A 23,450-nucleotide genomic window follows, 5' to 3' on the forward strand; every position below is an offset into this window, starting at 1 on the left:
TGTGGAGAAATAAGAGTGCAAATTGGTACAATGTTTTTGTAATTAGCATTCTCTATTAAACTTTTAAATGCCTCAGAAAAAAAAGACTCCTATGTTTTGAACGTCAGAGGGATCAAATTGTAATATATTGTCAAGGACTAGATAATTCTATCCATTAATAATAAATGAAATGATATGATTAAAGTTATCTACCACCTTATATATCACTTCCAGAGTAAAGGCAAAAGCAAAGTTTCAAAATAACTTTTAGAAGATTAAAATACTACATAAAATGTCTCTGATAGTTGCAGTCTATTTTGGGGGAAAATGAATTCCAAGTGGCAAGATAAGTGATTATATCACATTTTATTCAAAACGTATTTTATGTTAGCCTGTTCACATTGTTTCATATGTGGTTCCAACACATTCTTTTCCATTTACTTTTTTATTTAGACACAATACGCATATTATATTTTCAAGTTGCCTTATTTCTATATTAATATCTCAGAATTTAACAAAAAGGTATTTGCTTTTTCTTTTTAGATTTTTAATTATATTGTTCCTTCTGTGAATTTCCTCTTGGATTTTTTAAAACACTACTTCTTTTATACATAGCAGCTATATAGAGATAAAAACTTTTGATGTCTTTTTTCTTTCAACATGTAACAAATATTTATTGAACATCCACCCTGAACCAGTATACTCTGTACTTGATATTGAAATTACTTCATTTAGGGATGTAATTCAGAGGTCTAAAATCTAGTTTCTAATAAATAAAATGTCTTAATGACTTAAATCTCATTCTCATAAATAAAATGTTTTAATGGTTTTTTCACGTTTAATATTTAAAGACATACTGGAATTAAAGAGAAAGAGATAGATGACAGACAAATAAATAGATGAAAGAAAGAAAAGAAAGAAAGAAAGAAAGAAAAGAAAGACAATAGAAAGATAGTGATATAGAAAGATGTAGATAGAGATACGCAGATATATAAAATCACCTTTAATTCTAATATTTAATTACTTATTTACTTACTTATAGAGTGAAGGAAGTGGCCTAACAGTTTAGAGTTTACTGTTTGATTTTGTGTGGTAAAAAGTTTACCAATCCTGTTTTGGTTTAGTATTACGTTCTGTGTACTCATGTTTATCTTCATAACTACAAAAATATTTTCAAAATATATACATTTTATGCCTGTACACACCAGATAGCAAATATACCACATATAAGGGAGCAAAACAAAATAATACATAATACATGGACTGTACCAGAAATGCACACAAATGAAAATATTAAATGAAATCTTTATTAATAGATACAAGCACGAATCATAATAATACAGCCTGATGAATTTTTACAAAGTGAATATGCCCATGGAAACAGCAAGCAGAACATCATGGACATCCCAGAAACATTGTCTCCCACGTGCCTCACCCCACGCCTGTTCCCTGGAAACCTGCCCACTCAATGGAAATCTTCATCCTGACTCTTAAGACCATAGGCAAGTTTTGCTTGTTTTACGATTTATGTGTAAGATTCATACAGAACATAATCTTTTATGCCTGGCTTCTTTTGCTGAACATAATGTTTGGCGGATTCATTTATGATGTTCATTTTCATTGCTTTGGTAAATATCAAATAGCTCTACAAAGTAATTATCCCACAGCATATGAATCCGGTTGCTCCACAACCTTTCCCAAACTTGGTATTTTCTTCTTCAGTTCAGTCATTTGGTCGGGTGTGTACTAGTGTCTAACTGTGAAGTTAATGTGAATTTCCCGGGTGACTAACGATATTGAGCCATTTTTTCTATGTTTATTGGCTGTTTGCATCTGTTCCTTTTTATAATGTCTTTTCAAGACTTTTTCCATATTTTCTTTTTTTGTTCTTTTTCCTTCTTTTTTTACCTATGAATTTGTGAAAGTTCTTTATATTTTCTGCATATTTCTTCATTGGATATATAATACAATAGAAATACATTATTTCTCTTTACATTCCAAATTTCTACTCTCTTAATAGTGTGTGGTGAGGTACAGAAGTTTTGATTATCTCCTACTCCAAACTTGTACCTTCATTTAACCGGTTCCATTTATTAAATAGACTTTTATTTCTCTGCTGCACATCATGGTCAACCTTGACATATATCAGATGACTGCATTTGATTGCGGCTTCTTCTGGATTCTCCATTGTGTTCTGTTGACCTACTTCTCTTTCCTGGAGCTGCTACTACACTATCTTAATTACCGTAGCATTATAAGAGCCATTGGTTTATCTGTCAGTGTATGGCCTCCAACTTTACTCTTTCACTTTGATTCCCTTGCTGATTCTTGGCCCATTGCATTTCCATGAAATTTTAGAATCAGCTTGTCAATTTTCACATTAAAAAGTCTTTCTGTTATTCAACTGGGTTTGCAATGAATCTAGAGATAACTTGAGGAGAGTGAACATTTTTTACAAATATCAAGTCTTCCAATATATGGACATACTATATTCCTCCATTTATTTGAATCTTCTATAAATTTCTCAGGAACAATTTTTTTTTTGTTATTGAACAGAAACTTGGCAGAGTTCTTGTTAGATATATTCATAGATATTTGATATATCTTAGTATTAATGTAAACTGTGTTTTTAAACTTTTCAATTTGTTGTTATATAGAGAGAAATACAATTAATATTTCTATATTAATCTTGTATCAGCAACCTTGTTAAATCCATTTATTATTGTTCTTTATATTTGCATATTTTCCATACAAAATCATATTTTATGAAAATAATGACAATTTTATTTATTACTTTTGAATATGAATGTCTTTTACTTAATCTACTTGTCTTAAGCACTAGGATTTATATACAGTGTTCTTTAGCAAAGTAATGATATATCTTCTTTAGTAGTTTTCCAAGAACTTATTTTTCTTAAGTGTGGATAGAGTGACTATTTGACACAAGGATGGAATAAAATGTAATTATTCAAAAAAAGGAAATAGAGAATAAGGGAATATTAAAAGGTTGAATAAAGATAGAGATGACAGGTATTAAATCAAATGTATTAATTACATTAAAGGTCAATGAGTTTGATACTCTATATAAAAACTAGGGACATCAACTGGAAAAAAAAAAGAAAAATCCAGCAATATTATGCTTGTAAAGTCATGCCTTAAGATCACAGAAAATTTGAAAACATATCAAAATCTGTAAGATGTCAACAAAGGCATGCCTAGAATCAAATTTATACTATATTTCAAAATAGGCATACTTAAGAGTTCAATACAGTGATCATTTTTACATTTTCCTACTAATGCCAGAACCTTAGAACATGTTAACTCTACATATACCATTCTCACTTTTCACCTTTTAAATTATTCTTGATTTTTATGTTACGAATTTTATAGTTAATAACCACATATATTTACCACATGTTTATTTTATCTTTTGTTCTGCACACTTTTCTAATTTTCATATCTCAATGTGACATTATTTTCCAGCAGTTGGACAAGATCTGAACAAATAATTCCCATATATCCTTCATCCATATTCCTCACAGGATAACATATGATCATATTTGATTTATCCTTCTATCTCTCCTTTCATTCCCCCAAACAATTTTAAACTAAGTTATAGGCATGGAAGTTCCTTACCACTAAGTATTTCAGTGTGTTTTTCTTTCACAAAGGTGGGCAAGGACATTTTTTTATGTAACCAGGATTTCGTCAATTGTCCTAATAATGTTATTTGGAGCTAAAGAAAATTGAGCATTTTTATTTTTGGTCCCAATTAATCTAGAGCAGTTCTTCAGCCCTTGTTTTTCACAATATTTATCTTTTTGTAGACTATGGGCTGGTTATGTTGTAGACTGCTCCTTAATTTGTGTTCGTCTGATATTTCTTCATTTTTAGAGTTCGGTCAGGCATGTGTGTCACAGGCATACAGAAGTGCTGTATCTCAGTTTATCAAATGCTCTACATACCAGAATCTCTCTCTGTATGTATTTTTTCCTGAGAAACATGCACATATGTATACAATGTACACATATAAGAATTTTTATAGTAGCAGCATTGGTACTATCCAAGAACTGGAAAACAGTAGAATATGAACAGTATAATAAATACAGAGCTGTATAGTAAAGCACTGACAATTATATTAGAATAAAATAAACAAGCTACAGCTACATTCTTTTCTGCAACAACATGAATTTCTAAAACATAATGCTGAGCTATGTAAGCAAAAGACATATATATACATTCAAACTTACTCCCGTGTTTGTATTTTTTTAAATAGCAAAGTTAAACTTTATGGATTTGTTTATAAGGTAAAAAACTAAGCAGTACAGTGAAATAGTTATCTTGAGAGTCAGGACAAAGGTAACCACGCTTAGAATAGGATTGTGGGAACATCTGTTTGCTACCAAAATTCTATATATTTTCCAGGGAAATGGTTACATGGATGCTCGTTGTATAAGTATTTGTTTAGCTATACATATATGCTCTATGTACATTTGTCATTGTGCATGATATTTCATAATAAAAAGTAAAAGTTTCAAAATGTCAATCTGAATAATTTTCAAATGTCTATGAAATCTTGAAAGTGTGAAAACATATATAATTATTTTAATTTCAACAGTTATAAAGAAAATTTGTCTTAAAATATAGTATGAGGGAGGAACTAATTCCCATATTAGGTACAGAATTAAAGTATCTCTACCTTAATAGTTCTGTTTGTAAAGCAAAGTAATAATAAGACCATTATTTTATTTTTGTTAATAAAAGCATAATAATAAATGATAATTGATTAGAACTTCCCAAATTATGGTGTCAAATACAAGTATCTATGCTGATCTCCACATATGGTTCTGTAAAACTAGCAGCTTGAAAAATATGGAGAATGGAATGATCAAAGGATGACACATGCCACAGTTCCAATTAAAAGATTTCTCTATAGAGAAAAATGATAATTGCACATATGACAGAAGCAAAATGCAACAACAGTTCCCTGATTTTATACCCTTATAGTTCACAACAAATCCTAGTCAATCTCTAAGTATCATTTAGGTCAATGACGTGACCCAAGGCTCTGAAGTAATTAATTTTAATCCCTTATACAGCTAAATGCTTTATACAGAAAGATACTTGTCATATCCTGAATCGGACCCAATGAGTGTGAAATTGCTTTTAGTGAGAATATCACAAGAAAGACTTTTTACCACAATTTTGAAACCATTAAATACGTTTAACATAGTCTTTTTCACTCTTTCATTCACTTCGGGTAAAGATATTACAGTTGACCCCTGAACAATGCGGGGGTTAGAGGCACTGACCCCTGAGCAGTCAAAAATCTAAGTATAACCTTACAGTTGTCCCTCTGTATTCACGGTTCCGCATCTGCGGATTCAACCAATCACGACTGGACTGTGCAGTATGGTAGAATTTACTATTGAAAAATTCTCAGTATAAGTGGACCTGTGCAGTTCAAGGATCATGTTGTTCAAGGGTCAACTGTATTTCTAAATATCTGATAATGATTCAAGAACAAAGATGTAAGGCTACCCCTATTTTGTAATAATCAATTGACATTTAGTAAACATTTTGTAATAAAATATTGTTAGATAAATTAATTACCAAAGCAATGAGTTAGAAAAAAATATAACATTTACTGAATTGTCCCAGATCTTATTTGCTAGATCTACATTCTACTTCAAGCTATTTATGTGGAAACTTCCATTGTAATTAGCGATAGTTACAGATGAGTATATAATGGGAGAATTTAGCCTTTGATTTCTCCAAACACTGCACTTATAAGGAAAGCTTCTCACAATCAAAATGAAGCTCATTATCTAATTAGAGTACAGAAATTGAACGAAGCCCCAGACCCCCTTTGGTTGAACTTATAAATTGTTTTCCTTCCTAAGACTGCTTCATCACTGTAAGTTATAATCTCAAATGGAACATCAATAAATCCTTCATGGTAAACAAAAATGTAAGAGTAGGAAAAATTCCACACTGTAAAGAGTGTGGTTTTATTATACTTTATTTTTAGAGTCAAGACTTTTTTTAAAGACATTTATTCTAGGTCCCATTTTTACTTTGTACATGTAAAAACAATAATGCATTTTCCAGTTCACCATACCTGTTGATGACTTTACAAAGAATCATAAATCAAGAGCACTGCTGGAGGAGACGCAAATTAGATTAACACTGTCATATCATTATCTTTACGTTCATAACTTGACTGTTTTGAGCACATTATTTCCACTTTATTACATAGTCTGAAGAGTCAGATTCTCAGAAACAACATAAGTCTCTGAATCCCTGTTTTCTCTCCTTTTACATAGGGTAAGAAGGGATTTAACAACCCTAACTCTAAATACAATGTGTATTCTGAATTCTTTTGTGGCTTAACTAGACTAGCTTCTAGCAGGGGACACGGGTTCGATCACTGGTCCGGGAAGATCCCACATACTGCGGAGCAAGTAAGCCTGTACGCCACAACTACTGAAGCCCACATGCCTAGAGCCCGTGCTCCGCATCAAGAGAAGCCACCACAATGAGAAGCCCGCGCGCTGCAACCAAGAGCAGGCCCTCGCTCTCCGCAGCTAGAGAAAGCCTGTGTGCAGCAATGAAGACCCAACGCAGCCAAAAATCAATCAATCAATCAATCAATCTATTAAGAAAAAAAAAGAAACTCTTCAAACAAAAAAATCAATATGAGAATGTTTGATGACTGTCATGAGTTTCCAACAGGTTAAAAACAGCAGTCGTATTTATCCTTCTTAAAATAAATTGCTTTTATTTTAAAACCATTTTGGATCAGACACTAGGCTGCATTCTGCTAGCTGCCAAGAATACATATCAAACATGCTTTAAGAGTCTAATGAATGTCAAAAGTCTTGGCATAAATCTAGTACTTGAACCATTCTATTTATCATACAACTGAAGCTCAACTGGGAGAGTGAAAATAATTCAGAAGACAGAAATTTGATTCAAATAATGTTAAAGTTTTGTTGTCAACTCATTGGTGCCTCTGCAGATAGAATTAAGGGAGACTGAAAGTGACAGAGTATACCTTCGCCTCCTCTATTATTCCTAACTAGAGTAGACAGACATTCACTGTTATCTCAACTGATAGAATTTGCTTTAATAAAAATGAATATAGATATTTTTAATACAGATGGTTAAGATGAGGGGAGACTGACAAGTTTAAGTATCTACTATACTTCTCATTACATGGGGGAAAAAATGACACATAATGCTTCAAGTCAGTTAATCTTCCAGATGAAAAACAAAGTTTGTAAGCTTCCAACATATAGACACAATATAAAAATATGAAAAAGACACATCTTACCGCCTAAGCATTTCTAATCTGTATCTATATACACAGACATCAAATAAATTCACTTTTTAATGTAACTACCTGAGGATAAAAAAGATTTTCTATTCTTAACATTATAACATAAATCTGAAATGTTTTATCAAAATTTAAATATTACTTTCAAACATAAAAGTTGACTTTTGAGATAATTTATTTTTTCCTTACGTTATTATAGCATATAGCATGAATAAATAAATAGTGAATTTAATTCATACAAAAATGGAAAACAGAATGATAATATGAACAAAGTAAAACAAAGCAATAGTCCTCCAATTGAGTGATTCCACTCGTAAAAGCCAGGTGGAAGAAATAATTTAAAAGGTGAATAAAAGAATCTATTGAAAAATATAGTATCTAAAATAACAAAATTGGATATCAGATTAAGTTTTTACCCATGGTATAAATAAAACATGATACACCAGTTTATGGAATCTCATGTACCGTTTTAGAATTACGGCTGTGAAAACTAATAAAAAAGAAGCAATTCTAAATATAATTATAAGTACGGTAAATTAAATTCAATGTGTACATAATTAATGTAGTTAGAAACATAAAGCTGTTTACATTAACTCCAAGTAGAGAGGGTTGTCCTTTGGTTTTGATTAAGTAACCTTGAGGAATTTACAGGTTTAGATTTTGGTTTGCTTACATAGGGCCCCATGACATTAGAGGCACCTCAGTCTAAAAACCTCTTTAATTAATTTAACACATGTAAAGTGGTTTTTCTTTTTTTTCTTTAATACAATTTTTATTTTATTTATTTATTTATTTATAGCTGTGTTGGGTCTTCGTTTCTGTGCGAGGGCTTTCTCTAGTTGCGGCAAGTGGGGGCCACTCTTCATCGCGGTGCGCGGACCTCTCATTATCGCGGCCTCTCTTGTTGCAGAGCACAGGCTCCAGACGCGCAGGCTCGGTAACTGTGGCTCAGGGCCTAGTTGCTCCATGGCATGTGGGATCTTCCCAGACCAGGGCTCGAACCCGTGTCCCCTGCATTGGGTAAAGTAGTTTTAAGATTGCTAAACTTAACTGCTCTGAGAAAGAAATATATAAATTTGAATCTAGTGTTTGTAATTTATAATTCTTACTAGTAGCTCAGTTGAGCCAGTGCTTGTGTCTCCCTGACTCTCCTTGTTTTATGGATCAGTTAGTTAGCCTGTGATTACAACAAACTTCTAGTTCAAAAGAACATGTACGGTTTTTGTTTGGCTAGATTTTTTGTTACCGGTTTATTTGTTTCAGTTTGGGATTGAAACCCTTTTCAGCTCACTACATCCTGAGCAGAAGCTGGAAGTCTAGAAGTTTATGCATACACTTTTTTTTTTATGCATACACTTTTAATAAATTCCTGTACTGTTTACCTCAGACTTCCTTAAGTATCTCTTCAATTAGAATTCTCTAATAAAGTCCTTAAAAAAGGATTTTTTAAATGCAGAATATGAAATTTATTTTGGCATGAAAAATGACACAAGAAAATAATAGGTTTAAAATTTATAACAACTAGATACAGTTACCTGGTTATAGAATGAGTACAGAAACTGGAAATCTTTAGATATATAAGGAGAAGGGTAATTAAGTGGTATAAGTTAGGCTTAAATGTGCACTGAAACATGTGGTATCAAGTGAGGTTACAATTTAGGGATTTGGCTAATAAAGAAGGGATCAGATTAAATCAAAGAACTGGTAAGCGCTTGGGAAAAAGTCAGGTTCACAACTTTGAAGCTAATCACTGGGATATGGCCTTGAATGGACCACTAAATGGATAAAATTCTCTAACTCTTTTTACAGTAGTTCTTCATTACAGTAGTTCTAACTCAATTACAGTAGTAATTCACATAGCAACTCTCATTGATATTATTCTAATTTCACAAACAAGTGAAGCATAGTTAGTTAACTGGCCTGAAACAATCTTGTTATAGAACTTATGCCCTGCACTAGCAAATTCTGAAGAATATATTTTGGGTATATTGTAAATGTTTTTTTTTCTTTGTTTTGATTCATTGCATTAAGTAGTATGATAAATCCTTAGCAAGGGTATTGAGAAACACCCGGGTCAAAATAGTCTGGACAAATGATGACTTAATTATCTGATATCAAGGATTGCACTCAAGTATTCTGCTACAAGAACTGATAAAAAGGTCTAAATAAAATGCAATTGCTAAGAAAAATAGCTTAACTGAAAAGTGACTCCAAAATTTGTCTATCTATGACTGTTTAGGGTGGTTATATTAGTATAGGTTCCATACTCCTTCGTGAGGTGTTACCATGTCTAAGTTTTCTTTCTCAGTTTTATTGAGATATAATTGATACACAGCTCTGCACAAGTTTAAGGCATACTGCATAATTACTTACATACATATAGTGACACATTGACATATATATATTGGGAAATGATTATTACAATAAATTTAGTGAACACTCATATCCTCATATAGTTACAACTTTCTTTTCCTTGTGATGAAAAATTTTAGGATCTATTCTTTTAGCAACTTTTAAATATACCATTTAGCAGTTATCAAATTTCAGAAGAGAAAAGAGAATGAAAAGAAAGAAATGAACTGTTAGACTTTGTGTGTGTGCTCTTGGAGATACACACACACACACACACACACACACACACACATTCATGAAAGGATGGATATTAGGGAGAAGATGTAGTGGTTATTGAATGGATTAGGTAACGATTGTAAGAATTAATTTTTGGCTTTATATGAATTAACTTAGCTATGGTACTCTGAGTCAGTAAATTCAACCAAACCTTTTTCTGTCTTGGAATAATTGTGCCTTTAGACTCATGATACCGTCACAAAGTGGTAATCAATATTTACAACTATGAATTATGGTTTAAAATAACAATGATTATTATGAGTTGCAGTCTGTTAATAATATAGGACTTTTTATATCAAGAATATTAAGCAAATGATATGTTAAAATTCAGAACACACTTCATAGCAAAGAAAATCAAGACAAGGGATGATTGAGATCTAGGTACAAGATAGTTCCCTGAAGAGGAGCAGCCTACTAGGGATGTCTGAGTCTAAAGCAAGAGGAGAAAGTTCAGCTAGATTAGCAGTAGGTAGTAAGGAAAATCATCAGTAAGCTGTACTCTGCTGTCTGGAACCATTAGTTAAATTGTAATATTAGAGGCATAGGGAGAGAAAAATGTACATACACTGGCTAGGATTTGAAAGGCAACACCCCAGTAGGAACCTAGACACAGGTATCACCATAAATATTGTAAAAGCAGAAGCTTTGGCCGCAAAGATGCTGTTAGTGGATTTGGGGTACAATTTTGCAGCATAAATTGTACTAAGGTTGGGTTATAGCAGAATAGATACAAGCCAATCACACTAGTAGTAATGACTCTACTTATACCAAGTATGGGAGTTATGGTCTATAGTTAGGACACAAGAGATTATTGCTATAGACTGAACTGTGTTCCCTTGAAAATTTACATGTTGAAACCCTAACCTCCAGTATGGCTGTATTTGGAAGTGGAGCCATTGGGAGGTAATTAAGATTAGATGAGGTCATGAGGTAGAGCCCTCAAGATGGGATTAGTGGCTTTATAAAAAGAGGAAGGGAGAGAGATCACTTTCTTTTTGTCACTTGAGGACACAGAGAGAAGATGACAACACACAAGCCAGGAAGAAGGCTCTCACCAGAACAGAAGTGGCCAGGTCTTTGAGCTTAGACTTCTCAGCCTTCATACCGTGAGAAATAAATGTCTGTTGTTTAGTTTCTGGCATTTTGTTATAGCGGCCTGATCAGGCTAAGACAGTAACAAATATAGTTTAGGAACCGTACTACCCTAATTCTGACTATTTAAATTTTAGATTCAAAACAAAATAACCACAGTCAATAAGAGAGGAAATACCCACATGCCTAATTGCATCCAGATTAGATTGGGATGGACATACTTTTCTCTTCTTTGTTTCCTTTTTTAAAAAAAGGAGAGGAGAGGGAGAACTTTAAACTACTCTTCCAAGGCAAAGGCAGTTACTAGCCCGCTTTTCCCTTCCTCAGTATTTTTTCATTCTCTGTATTTTCTTATAACTAGAAGTTAGTTATCTCAGAAGGAAATTCAAGTTCCTGGATTTTTTTTTTTTTTTTTCCTGCTCTCTGCCAATTCACGTCATAAGCTGATGAAAACAATGTTTGATTCTTTTTGGAATCATGATGAGATGTTATCATTATCTTTTCTCATTCATCTTAAAAAATCTCCTAACATTTACTGAGCATTTTCTCCCATAGGACCCTGTAGCCAGTTGATATGAGGTGGATGGAAGCCAAATAAAGAGATTACTTTTGCCATCTTCATTGCGGGATTCTATTGCACCTATGAGACATCTATAACTGTGATTAAAAGCCAGTTTTTTGTTAAGTATTATATATTAGTGATGACTGAGTTTACAGCTAAAACTAAGATGTGATCTTACTTATATTATTGCTTTCTCAAATTTGTTGGTGCATATATAAAACACCAGTATTTTATCTGTGCAATTTAATCTTAAAGTATTTATTTTAATCGCTTCAAAGATAATGAAGATGGAAATTTGTGAGCACTGAAAAAATGACAGATGATCTTTCAATCATCTAGTATTAAACTATGGTAGAATAAAATTCTGTAAATATATTGAAAAATCCAAATTTTAGAAAATTTTACATTCTCTGGTGTACAGCTCCTTTTCTTTGTAGTTTTTCACTTATTAAGGGTACCTGGACCTACTGAATAATTATGGTCATCAATGATTGTCCTCTTATGCAAAAGCTTCTACTTTCAGGAAAATGTTTATTATTTTACTTTTAGTTTTTGACTAACTTGTAGAAATTGTATAGTAAAGATGCATTATTATTGCATCCAAAAAGAAAAATCCTACTACCTCACTTATATTACGCTTCATTTTTGACAATTTTTTTCTGAATGGTTTGCTGCCTGTGTGTACAGACAAAGCTAAAAAGGATTATATTTGGTGTATCATTCTTTTATCACAAATCCTTATTTTTCTTAGCTTTCGCTTATATTTTTACTACCTGGATGAAAAAAAATACTTAGGTTCAAGGAAGGTAGACCATCTCAGCTTTCTATTTCTCTTGCTTCCCCCAAATCAACATTTTGTTTACTGTACTTTTGTGTATGCTCTAATAACCTGTTTATGGCATAGGACAGTAGCTGGACCCACACCAGATTGACACAGAGCATTGTGATTAAAAATGAACTTCTATGACTAGATGGACTGCTGTCCCTTGCACAGTGTGTTTTCTTTCCATGAGGTATCAACATTGACGAATGGATGACTCCATTGAAACGTCTTTAGTAACTGAATGTGATGCCTGACAAGAGAGGCCTGTGTATCAGTCATCTAGAACAGTCTACCTTGAACAGGCTGATATTTTATTTATGCTTCACTCTCTTAGCTTCTCTAGGTAGAGTGTTTCTTAGTTCAGTTTTCCAATTATCCCATTGATTTTGGCAGGGCCAACAGATTCAGCCTAAAATTAGATCATGACTATGACTTAATTTTTTAAGCTCTTTGCAGCAATCAAGAGTTGAGAACTTTTATTTATCGGACACAAAATCAGGCGATATTACAGAAGCATGCTATGGTGCAGTGCTATTTAAACTTTGTGTCTATAGAGTCACCCATGGGGCTTATTAAAACATGCCCCACCTCCGGAAGTTGGGATTCAGATTGTTGTGGTAAAGGTGAGGAATACACATTTTAACATGAATTCTCAGGAGACTTTGATGCAAGTTGCTGGATCAGTGCTCTGTAGAAAGAAAGCACACTGGAGTAAGCATGATGATGTTGGGTTAGTCAAACCCAGATCTAATCTTAGCTGGAGAATTTTCTAATATTGTAGAATTGTTGTGAGTATTACCCAAGAAACATGCTTTAAATAATCTAGACTGCTTAAAGTAGAGCTCCTTCCATTGAAATTAAATAAATCCATGGACTCTATTAGCTGAAAGTCTTCTCCAATATATTTTAAATAATACAGACTTTTTAAAGAAAGAGGTTTTACTTAAAATTATATATGTTCCTCAACATAACACACATTACATTTATATTGATATTTCCAGCTTCTTAATTTGTGCCAATTCGTTGAATTTTTATTTTTAAATATCTCATCCTACAGATTTTGTATACACAGGATTTAAGCATTTTAATTTTCTTCTCATCTTTGAAGCAATATATCAAATGATTCTCAAAATTTAGAACATACACACAGAACAGGTGCAACTCTATCTTTTGATTGGAATACATTTGACTTGTTCTGAAGGGCGAACTAAACCATCCTTTGAACAGCTCAATTTATGAGGACACAGTAGTAACATGATAGGTTTTACCAATAACCAGAAATGATATGGTCACAATAATAGGGAAAAATAATGGTAAGAAGAGAGAAGATGATATAATGCCTAAAGTCTTCTGAAAAATCCTCATCAATTTGAAGCTTTTATAACCTCCTAATTATATTGTGATTAATGCTATTTGTCTGGTGTACAGAATTATCAACCTACCCATGTAGCCACAGTCAAAGTTGAAATTCCTTGTAGAGAAAAAATGTACAATTTCATCTTTAAAAAAAGTATTTACACCCCCCCCAAAGAGAAAATAACCTTGAAGATTAAAATAAGAAAAGTTTCAGAACACGACTGCACATTTTCTAATGAAATGACAAAGTTGTTTCCATTGTAGACAACATTTTTGACAAAATTCCATATCTGAGTTTAATGACAATGTCTTAAAAGGGCACAGGTTTTGAAGGAGAGTAGAGTTGGTTTAGAAAATTGAAGGAAAAAAAAGAGGGAAAAATATATGGGTAAGATTACATAGTACAGGGCAGTAAATAAGAATAAAAGTGAAAATAGGTGATCAGGAATATGAGTTACTCTAAAACTCGAATAAGAGGCATATCAACATCAAAGTGAGCTGTAAAAACATAAATATATGCTACTAATTTTTTTCAGGTTATGTCCAAATAAACATTCAAGTAATAATAATAATAAAGTGTCAAAACTTCTCCATGCTGAACAATAGTAAATCAGTTTGCTCGTACCTGAAACATTATTATTTACTGGTCCCCTAAGTAGTCATTGTTAGAACTTAGCACAAAATATGAAGGATGAAAGTGATTTGTATACTCCAAATAAATAAATGAGCAACAACGGTGGGAGGAAGCACTTTTCACTTCTCATTTCTTTTATTAATAATTCTCCACACCCCATCTAAAAAAGGAAATTGTGTTTAGCTTTAGCCAGTTGACAAGTTGACATTCTCATAATGTACCTTATGATTAATCATAATCAAAATAACACTGAAGCATGAACTGTACTCAAAAGAGAGAAAAGTTCTCTCTTCTAAAGTTAGAAGTCAGTAGAATACTTTTGTCAATTTTACTTCTAGAGGTTTTATAGTACGCTGCAACCATAGAAGCAATCATTTAAGGTCTCTCTATAGGCATAGAGAATTGGGTTCTTCCGAGACTAAAGACATGCTTAAGTTAAAAATACAGTTTAAGAATAAAAAATGTGGGACCTCCCTGGCAGTCCAGTGGTTAAGACTCTGTGCTTCCAATGCAGGGCTCACGGGTTCATTCCCTGGTTGGGGAACTAACATCCCATGGTCCTCAGTGCAGCCAAAAAGAAAAAAAGAATAAAAGAAGCATGCTCACGTATCATTTGATGAATGTTTACAAAGTATCATACGATTTAACAATGTTTTGTTATAGGTCTTGAGAAAATAAGAGTCAGTGCAGTAGGTAGGAATTATTCTTAAAAGTGAAGCATGCTGATTTTGATGTTGAACTAGTAGATATCTATCTATGCAAAGAAGATAGAAATGGTAGAATTATGACAGTGAGTCTGAAAACAAGCAAATTCTCCAATTTTCTAAAGGGGTGGTCATATATTTGGAAGTCATTAGATGAACGGTGCTAAAAAAAAAAAAAGAAGAAGAAAACAAGGAGGTTTTTGAGTATAATTACTATATAATGATGTATTATTTAAAGTAGATTAGTTGTCATTTGTGGGAGGAAGTGGAAGGACTGGAGACAGAAGAGAAACCGGGGACTTAATGAAGGGACATCCAAATATGTAAAAGGTACAGTAAAGGTTATAATCCATCCACAAGCTCACCTTCCTATCTTTAAGGCTCACTTCTTGTATCTTGACTCCAAAGATCCTGCAACTTCACCAGGACCTCCAATGCATTTGTGCTGATCAGCTTGTCACTGTTCTTTACCCCCTTTATAGTCTTGTTTTCCAGCTCTCTGCTCTGAACCTGTACCGATGCAGCAAAATGTGGCTAGAGGAAAACATACTACCCCAACAACTGGTATCACTTCAAATGAAGGTAAACATCAAGAGAGTCAAAAACACTACCATGCAATCATACTGTACTTCACTAGTCTACTGACTCTCCCATCCTCAGCATTCCCCTTTCTCATTTTCTTTATCCTGAACCTCCAGAAACTCCTTCCAATTCTCATTCTTTTCCAGTAAACTTGCTTTTGAATTCTCTGAGACAATTGATGTAATCATAAGGAATTTTCCACAATCTGACAATCTAATCATAAATTTTACCATCTTGATCCATATTTAAAGTTATCTGTGTACTAGATTCCATTACCTTTCTCCTTAGCAAGGATATCATTCCAGTAAGAGTCTACTGGTCCTTTGCCTGTGTTTAAATTTTTTCATACTCTAGTGTATAATTCCCTTCAGCATAAAAAAGTAATTCCTTCTGTCTTAACTGAAACTTCCTTTTTACACAATTCCCCCAATAGCTATGCACCATTTATGTGTTCTACATTGTAGCAACATCCATCAGAAAAGATATATATATGTGTGTGTGTATATATATATATATATAATTCCTTTCTCCTTTCCTCTCAACTTATTATTTATTTTATTTTAACTGAGTTATAATATAAAAACTGAATGCACTTAAAGTGTGCAAATAAATGAGTTTTAACAGATGTATACAGCCATGGAACCATCAGCACAATTAAGATAGTGTGCATACATGACACATCATGCCACTCGGTAATCTCTCTCTCCTCCCCTTTCTGTCTCCACACTTGCCACTGGCCCATACCCAGGCAACCATGTGTGATGTTTTTGTTACTATAAATTAGTTTGGCTTTTCTGGAATTTTATATAAGTAGAATCATAGTATACATAATATTTTGTCTTCTTTCACTCATTATTGTGAAATTCATTCATATTATGGCATCACAAATAGTTCATTCATTTTTAGTGTTGTGTAGTATTCCAGTGTATGAAAATATCACAATTTATCTATTCTTGAGTCATTTCAAGTTTTTGCTTATTACAAATAAAACTGCCATTAATATTTGTCTACATTTTTTTTTTTTTTGTATGGGCATGTGCTTTTGGTAAATACATAAGAGTGGAATGGCTGGGACATACAGTAGGTGTTTGGTATTTTAAGAAAATGCCAAGCTATTTTTAAGTGGGATGTAACATTTTATATTCCCAGTAGCAATTTTTGACTTGTGAGCTTTTCATGTGTGACCTTCAATGTGTTGAGATAGTTTTCTCCCATTCCTAGTTTGTTGAGTGTTTTGGTTTTTTTTTAAATCAAAAAAGAGTGCTGAATCCTGTCAAATGCTTTTTCTGCATCAACTGAGATAATCATGTGGGTGTTTTTCCTCTATTTTGTTAATGTGGTGCATTGCATCAACTGATTTTTGTATATTGAACCACGTTTGCATTCCAGAAACAAATCCCACTTTGTCATGGTGTATAACCCTTTGAATGTACTGTTGAATTCTGTTCCTAGTATTTTGGGGAGGATTTTCACATCTCTGTTTGTCAGGGATATCAACCTGTAATTTTTTTTTCTTGTGGTGTCCTTGTCCAGCTCTGGTATCAGGGTAATGCTGGCCTCATACTATTGAGTTTGGAAGTGTTCCATCCTCTTCATTTTTTTTGGAAAAATTTGAGGAGAACTGGTGTTAATTTTTTTTTTTTAAACATCTTTATTGGAGTATAATTCTTGTTTAAATGTTTCATAGAATTCCCCAATGAAATCATCTGGTCCTGGGCTTTTCTTTGTTCGGGTGTTTTTGTTTATTGATCCAATCTCCTTATTGGTTATACTTCTTCAAATTTTTAAATTTCTTCATTATTCCATCTTTGTAAGTTTTATTTTTCCAAAATTTTATCCATTTATCCAAAAATGTATTGAATCTTATTTTTTCTGTGGCATCAATTGTAATATCTCCTCTTTCATTTCTGATTTTAGTTATTTGAGTGTTCTCTCTTTTTTACTTAGTTAATCTAGTTAAGGTTTGTCAAATTTATTTTTTCAAAAAACCAACTGTTAGCTTCATTATTTTTTTTCTGTTGTTTTTAAATTCTCTATCATATTTATTACTTTTCTAATCTTTTATTATTTACTTTATTCTGCTAACTTTGAGTTTGGTTTATTCTTCTTTTTCTAGTGCTTTGAGGTGTAAGTTTAGGTTGTTGATTTGAGATCATTCTCTTTTGTTAATCTAAGTACTTACCAATAAAAACTTCCTTTTTTGTACTGCTTTTGCTGCACCCCGTAAGCTTTAGTGTGCTGTATGTTTGTTTTTGTCCCACTATATTTTCTAATTTCCCTTTTGATTTATTCTTTGATCCATTGGTTGCTTAAAATGTATTGTTCAATTCTCACATATCTATAAGTTTTCTAGTTTTCCATCTGCTATTTCTTTCTAGCTTTATCCTATTGTGGTTGGAAAATTATACTTTGTATAATTAAATTATACTTTGTATAATTAAATTAAATAATTGTATAATTAAATTATACTTTGTATAATTTCAGTCTTCTTAAATTTGTTAAGATTTGTTTTGCAGTCTAACATGTAGTCTACCCTGGAGACATTACCTTTATTATATTAGACAGTAAACAAACTTCCCATTTGCTGTGAAGGGAGATGCTATCTCACATTATTTAAGCATCCTTGAAAAGTTAGTCTGGAACAAAGTCAGTCAGTGTTTCTGTTCTCCAGACACAAAGAAATGACAAAGACATATGGAGAAACATTTGACAACAATTAATATAAAAGAGTCCTCCATATTAATACTAAAAGAAGTTAAGACTTAAAAAGGAGATTCAGAGAAAAGATATAACTATGAATGAACAACATTCATTCAAAATTCACAATAGCACTAGTCAAAAGAAAAATAAATATTATCAGCATCAGGAAATATTCCAAACTCATCAAAATGACAAAAACTAAATATCTGACAATATATTGGTTTAGTAAGGAGTCATGCAACAAAAATTTTTATACACTGTGGTTACTGGTAGAAGTGTAAATCAGTACAACCATTTTTAAAACAACTTAAAATATTAAGTAAATTTAAAATTGAGCATATTTATTCATTTCTATGTATGTACCCATGAAATTTCCTATAATCCAAACATTATGAGACATGTTACTGTATGCTCATGATAACTGGAAAAATATTAAAAGCCACCTAAATGTATATCAAGGAGAATGGATGTAATATTAATACATTATTTATATTAGTCTATTTGGGCTGCCATATAAAATAAAATATACAATCAACTGGGTGGCTTAAACAATAGAAATTTATTTTCTCACAGTTGTGGAGAATAGAAGTCCAAGATCAAGATTTTGGTTCAGTTTCCAGTGACAGCTCTCTTCCTGATTTGCAGGTGGCTGGATTCTCACTGTGTCCTCACATGGCCTTTCCTCAACCAGAACACATGGCGAGAAAGAGGTCTTTCTCTCTTTCACTTCTTATAAGTCCACCAGTCCTGATGGATTAGGGCCCCACTATGACCTCATTTAACCTTAATCACCTCCTAAACACACTGTCTCCAAATGCGGTCAAATTGGGGGTTAGGGTTTCAAAATATGAATTTGAGGGAATACAATTCAATTCATAGCATTATTATAATATACAGCAATAAAAATGAATGAAATAGCACTACATGTGTAAGGATAGATATAGCTCACATATATAATTTTATTTATTTATTTATTTACTTATTTATTGATTTTTATTTTTGGCTGCGTTGGGTCTTTGTTGCTGCACGCGGGCTTTCTCTGGTTGGGGCGAGCGGGGGCTACTCTTCGTTGCAGCGTGCAGGCTTCTCATTGCAATGGCTTCTCTTGTTGTGGAGCATGGGCTCTAAGCGCAAGGGCATCAGTAGTTGTGGCTCATGGGCTCTAGAGCAAAGCCTCAGTAGTTTTGGCACATGGGCTTAGTTGCTCCACGGCATGTGGGATCTTCCAGGACCATGGCTCAAACCCGTGTCCCCTGCATTGGCAGGCAGATTCTTAACCACTGCACCACCAGGGAAGTCCTCACGTATATAATTTTGAGAAAAGCAAGTTTCAGCAAAATTCATATAATATGTTACAATTAAAGATTCTGTTAAAAACCTGTAAAGCTACGTATTTGTTTAAAGATACATACATATATGTATAATAAGTACCAAGTTCAGGATAGTGCTTACCTGTGTTGTGGAAAGGGGGATGTATCTAGAACAATGGGAACTCAACTGTATTGGTGGTATTTGGTCAGTATGCAAACATTAGTTATATACATTTATATATCTTGAATTATTTTTAACATAAAGATAAGTCTAGATAGTGCTGCCATAAATCTAGAAACAACCATAGAGGAGGAATTTGATGAGAAATACATTTCCTTTTATGCGTTCCAAATTAGCCAAGTCTTGTTCCCTTGCCTCTAGAATATATCCTTATTCTTCCTTCCTTCTTCCCTCCCTCCTTCCCTTCTTTTCTTCCTTCCTCCTTCTTTCCTTTCCTTCCTCTCTCCCTTCTTTCCTTCCTTCCTTTCCTTCCTCCCTCCTTTCCTTCCTTCTTTCCTTCCTTCTTCTCTTCCTTCCTTCCTTTCCTTCCTTCCTTCCTTTCTTTCCTCCCTCCCTCCCTTCTTTCCTTCCTTCCTCCCTCCCCCCCTCCCTTCTTTCCTTCCTTCATCCCTTCCTTCCTCCCTCCCTCCCTTCCTCCCTTCCTTCCTTCCTTCCTCCCTTCCTTCCTTCCTTCCTCCCTTCCTTCCTCCCTTCCTTCCTTCCTTCTTTCCTCCCTTCCTTCCTCCTTTCCTTCCTTCTTCCCTTCCTTCCTTCCTCCCTCCCTCCCTCCCTTCCTTCCTTCCTCCCTTCCTTCCTTGCTCCTTTCCCTCCTTCCTCCCTCCTTCCCTCCTTTCCTTCCTTGCTCCTTTCCCTCCTTCCTCCCTCCCTCCCTCCCTTTCTCTTTCCTTTTCTTTCTTTCTTTTACTTTCACAAATACATAACTGGGCACAACATCTCTAAGCCAATCCAAAAGTTTCTTTTTGTTTTCACAAAAGGGTCAGAACCTGAACTTCAATGAACCAGGTCAACTTTGAGCACAGTCATTTTGGTAGTAACCAAATGGGTGGAAAACAGTGAATATTTATTAAAGTTAAATATTCCTTCAGCCTATTTGAGAGGGCCTCAGTATTTAATTTAATTCAAAACTAATACAATATGTTTTAGCTCCCACATCCCAGTTTATGGACTAAAATTCAAAATGTAGCAACATTTTCATTTGTCCAAAATAATTTGTGATTTCTGAAGTATTCCCAGATACTTTCCATGAGCTACTACTACATACCTGCTGGAGAAGTCATTTAATAGTAAGTTTGCATATTATTTTAAGTGTCTATATGTCAACTAAAGAATATTTTATGAGTATTTATTTTTGCATTACACACTGAGGGCTAATTTACTTTTGAAACATTTGTTGTGTGTCTACACCAGATTTACTGCTGGCATATCTACAGGTAGCAATTCATTTTATTTTTTTACAAAGCCTTGATTTGTCATGTTAGTTTGGGCTGAATGTCCCCCACTTCCCCTCCTCATCTTTCTTTCTGCTTTATATTTCAAGGACATCACTATGCCTTAGAAAATTTTAAATGCACTATTGAGTTATTGCTCTAAATAATCTCTTCTCTTTAAAATAACTTATCCATAAATACCAAAATGAAAATGCACCCTTTATAAAATTATCTGATTATATTTAAAAAGGACAAAAAATTAACTCTTCATCTTCTAGACTATAAAAATATGACTAAAACATTAAGAAACTTTTTATCAACTTCCATTAATTTAGTAGTTTTCTTTTTGATAATGAGTAAAATATAATCTTGGAAGTTTGTGTTAAAAAGTGGTGTGTGAGAAAGCATGTATATGCATGCGCACTAACATAAAAATTAGACTTCTGAATAACAGTATTACTTTGAGAGACCATTGAAAGAATAAATGGAGCCTGTTTTGTACTTGTCAGACGCTGAGTGTACTAGGCATCTATCAAGACACATTCACTAATTTTAAAGTCAAATTGAAGAATCTTTTCAAATTACCATGAATTTTAAAAATCTATAGAAGTAATTCTTCTGTATGTAGTCAAGCTAAAAAAAGCACAAGATTCCTTGAGACACAGTATGAGAAACCATGATTCAATTAATAACTATGAAAAAGTGTATGATATCTTAATAGAACTACTTCATTAAAATACTTATAAACATTAACATACATAAACATCACAGACACATAAATCTGATACAAACAATAGGGTTTGAGTTTTTTCCAGCAACTTTCTTTCATTTATGTTAATGCTAAGTGCCTTTTTACACTTCATAGCTGAAATATCCTACAAGCTAAATTATTGTGAATTTCAAAACTTAATCCATTAAAGATTTGTAAAGTTTACAAGGACACATGATAGGATTTTAAGTCTAAAATCTAATTGTGGTTATGTAGTACTTAATATCATGGAATAACATTCTTCCTAAAATTGATACAGAAAGCAGGAACATTTGGCTTATACAATTTTTCTAATCAGTATGTCTCTAAGTACTAGTGGTTTGTATGTTTATTTTTTCCCCTGCTTTAGTCATGAGTAAACTATTTACTTTGATGCTTATCAGACAGAAAGTGGGGCCATATAATTCATTGCCTAAACTCCACACTTCTGTAATTGAAAGGAGCCACAAATGTCTAATTTGTTAAACTTACATTCTTTTTAAAACAATTTAAAAAGCTGCAGCCAGACACAGTTAAAGGTAATTTAAAAAATAAGAGTATTCTTATTAAGGATTAAAAATAAGATCTGCAGAATAGTTATTAATGATATACATTACATATGTTTATGGTGAAAATATAATTTATCATCCAATTAGGGATGATTTTGAGAGTGCAACAGGATATTAATGATTATACCAACAAATGCTCCTTACTACAGCACTATCTTGGACAATAAGGATGTATGGTCAATCCACAAATTTCAGTTTTTTTATTCATATCTGCCTCTAATACTTTATCACTATCATTGATATTTTTCCACAAAATGCTTTTTTTATAAAATTGACCTATTTTGCTATTTTTATAAAATTAGCAGAATTTTTCCTATATATTTTATAGTTAATACACTTGGAATTTTTTATCTCTTTATTTGACAATTCTCCATATACATAAAATTTTAAAATGAGAAATACTGGCTCTACAGATGCTGAGGGTATTGGTGAGCTCAGCTGCAATTCTGTGTAATTGGATATTCCCAATTCTATTTTTTTCCCCTATTAAAATATACAAATATGTAAGCCTGAATATTTTTATAAGTAATTTTGGTTTCCATTCTCACTATTTCTACAAATACCATACAAGACAAAACTCACTAAATAGTTTGTTTCTTTTTTGTGTTATTTTGAGTGCTTCCCCAAACTGAGATTCTATACAATTATAGGCTTTCCCATTTTCATTTTATTTCAGAAAAAAAGTAAGAGTATCCCATTTAAATAAGAATCAAATCCAAAAATTTCTACCTCAATTTGAGGTATTCCAAATCACAATTCTAGAATTTCAAAATTTAATCCACATACAAGCTCTTCTCTGATTTAATTACTCAGTTACTAAACTGAGTAAACTAAACTTTACTTCCTACCTTGCTTTTGTTGGGATAAATGTTATTGTCCTTTGATTTACAAGCTTTATTTTAAATAACTTCAATTTGACAAGCTGAAGTTTTTGAAGCTTCATTTATTAAATAATTTGATAAAGTATTTCTCAGA

General features: G+C 32.8%; 1 protein-coding gene across 2 annotated transcripts in view; it reads right to left on the reverse strand.

Moving 5' to 3' along the window:
• Positions 1–23,450, reverse strand: part of LOC309660995 (uncharacterized protein) — a 369,759-nt gene that overhangs the window by 112,877 nt on the left and 233,432 nt on the right. The gene's annotated exons all lie outside the window — the stretch shown is intronic.

Source organism: Balaenoptera physalus, assembly GCF_965194825.1.
Source record: "Balaenoptera physalus genome assembly, chromosome: 5".
NCBI lineage: Eukaryota > Metazoa > Chordata > Mammalia > Artiodactyla > Balaenopteridae > Balaenoptera > Balaenoptera physalus.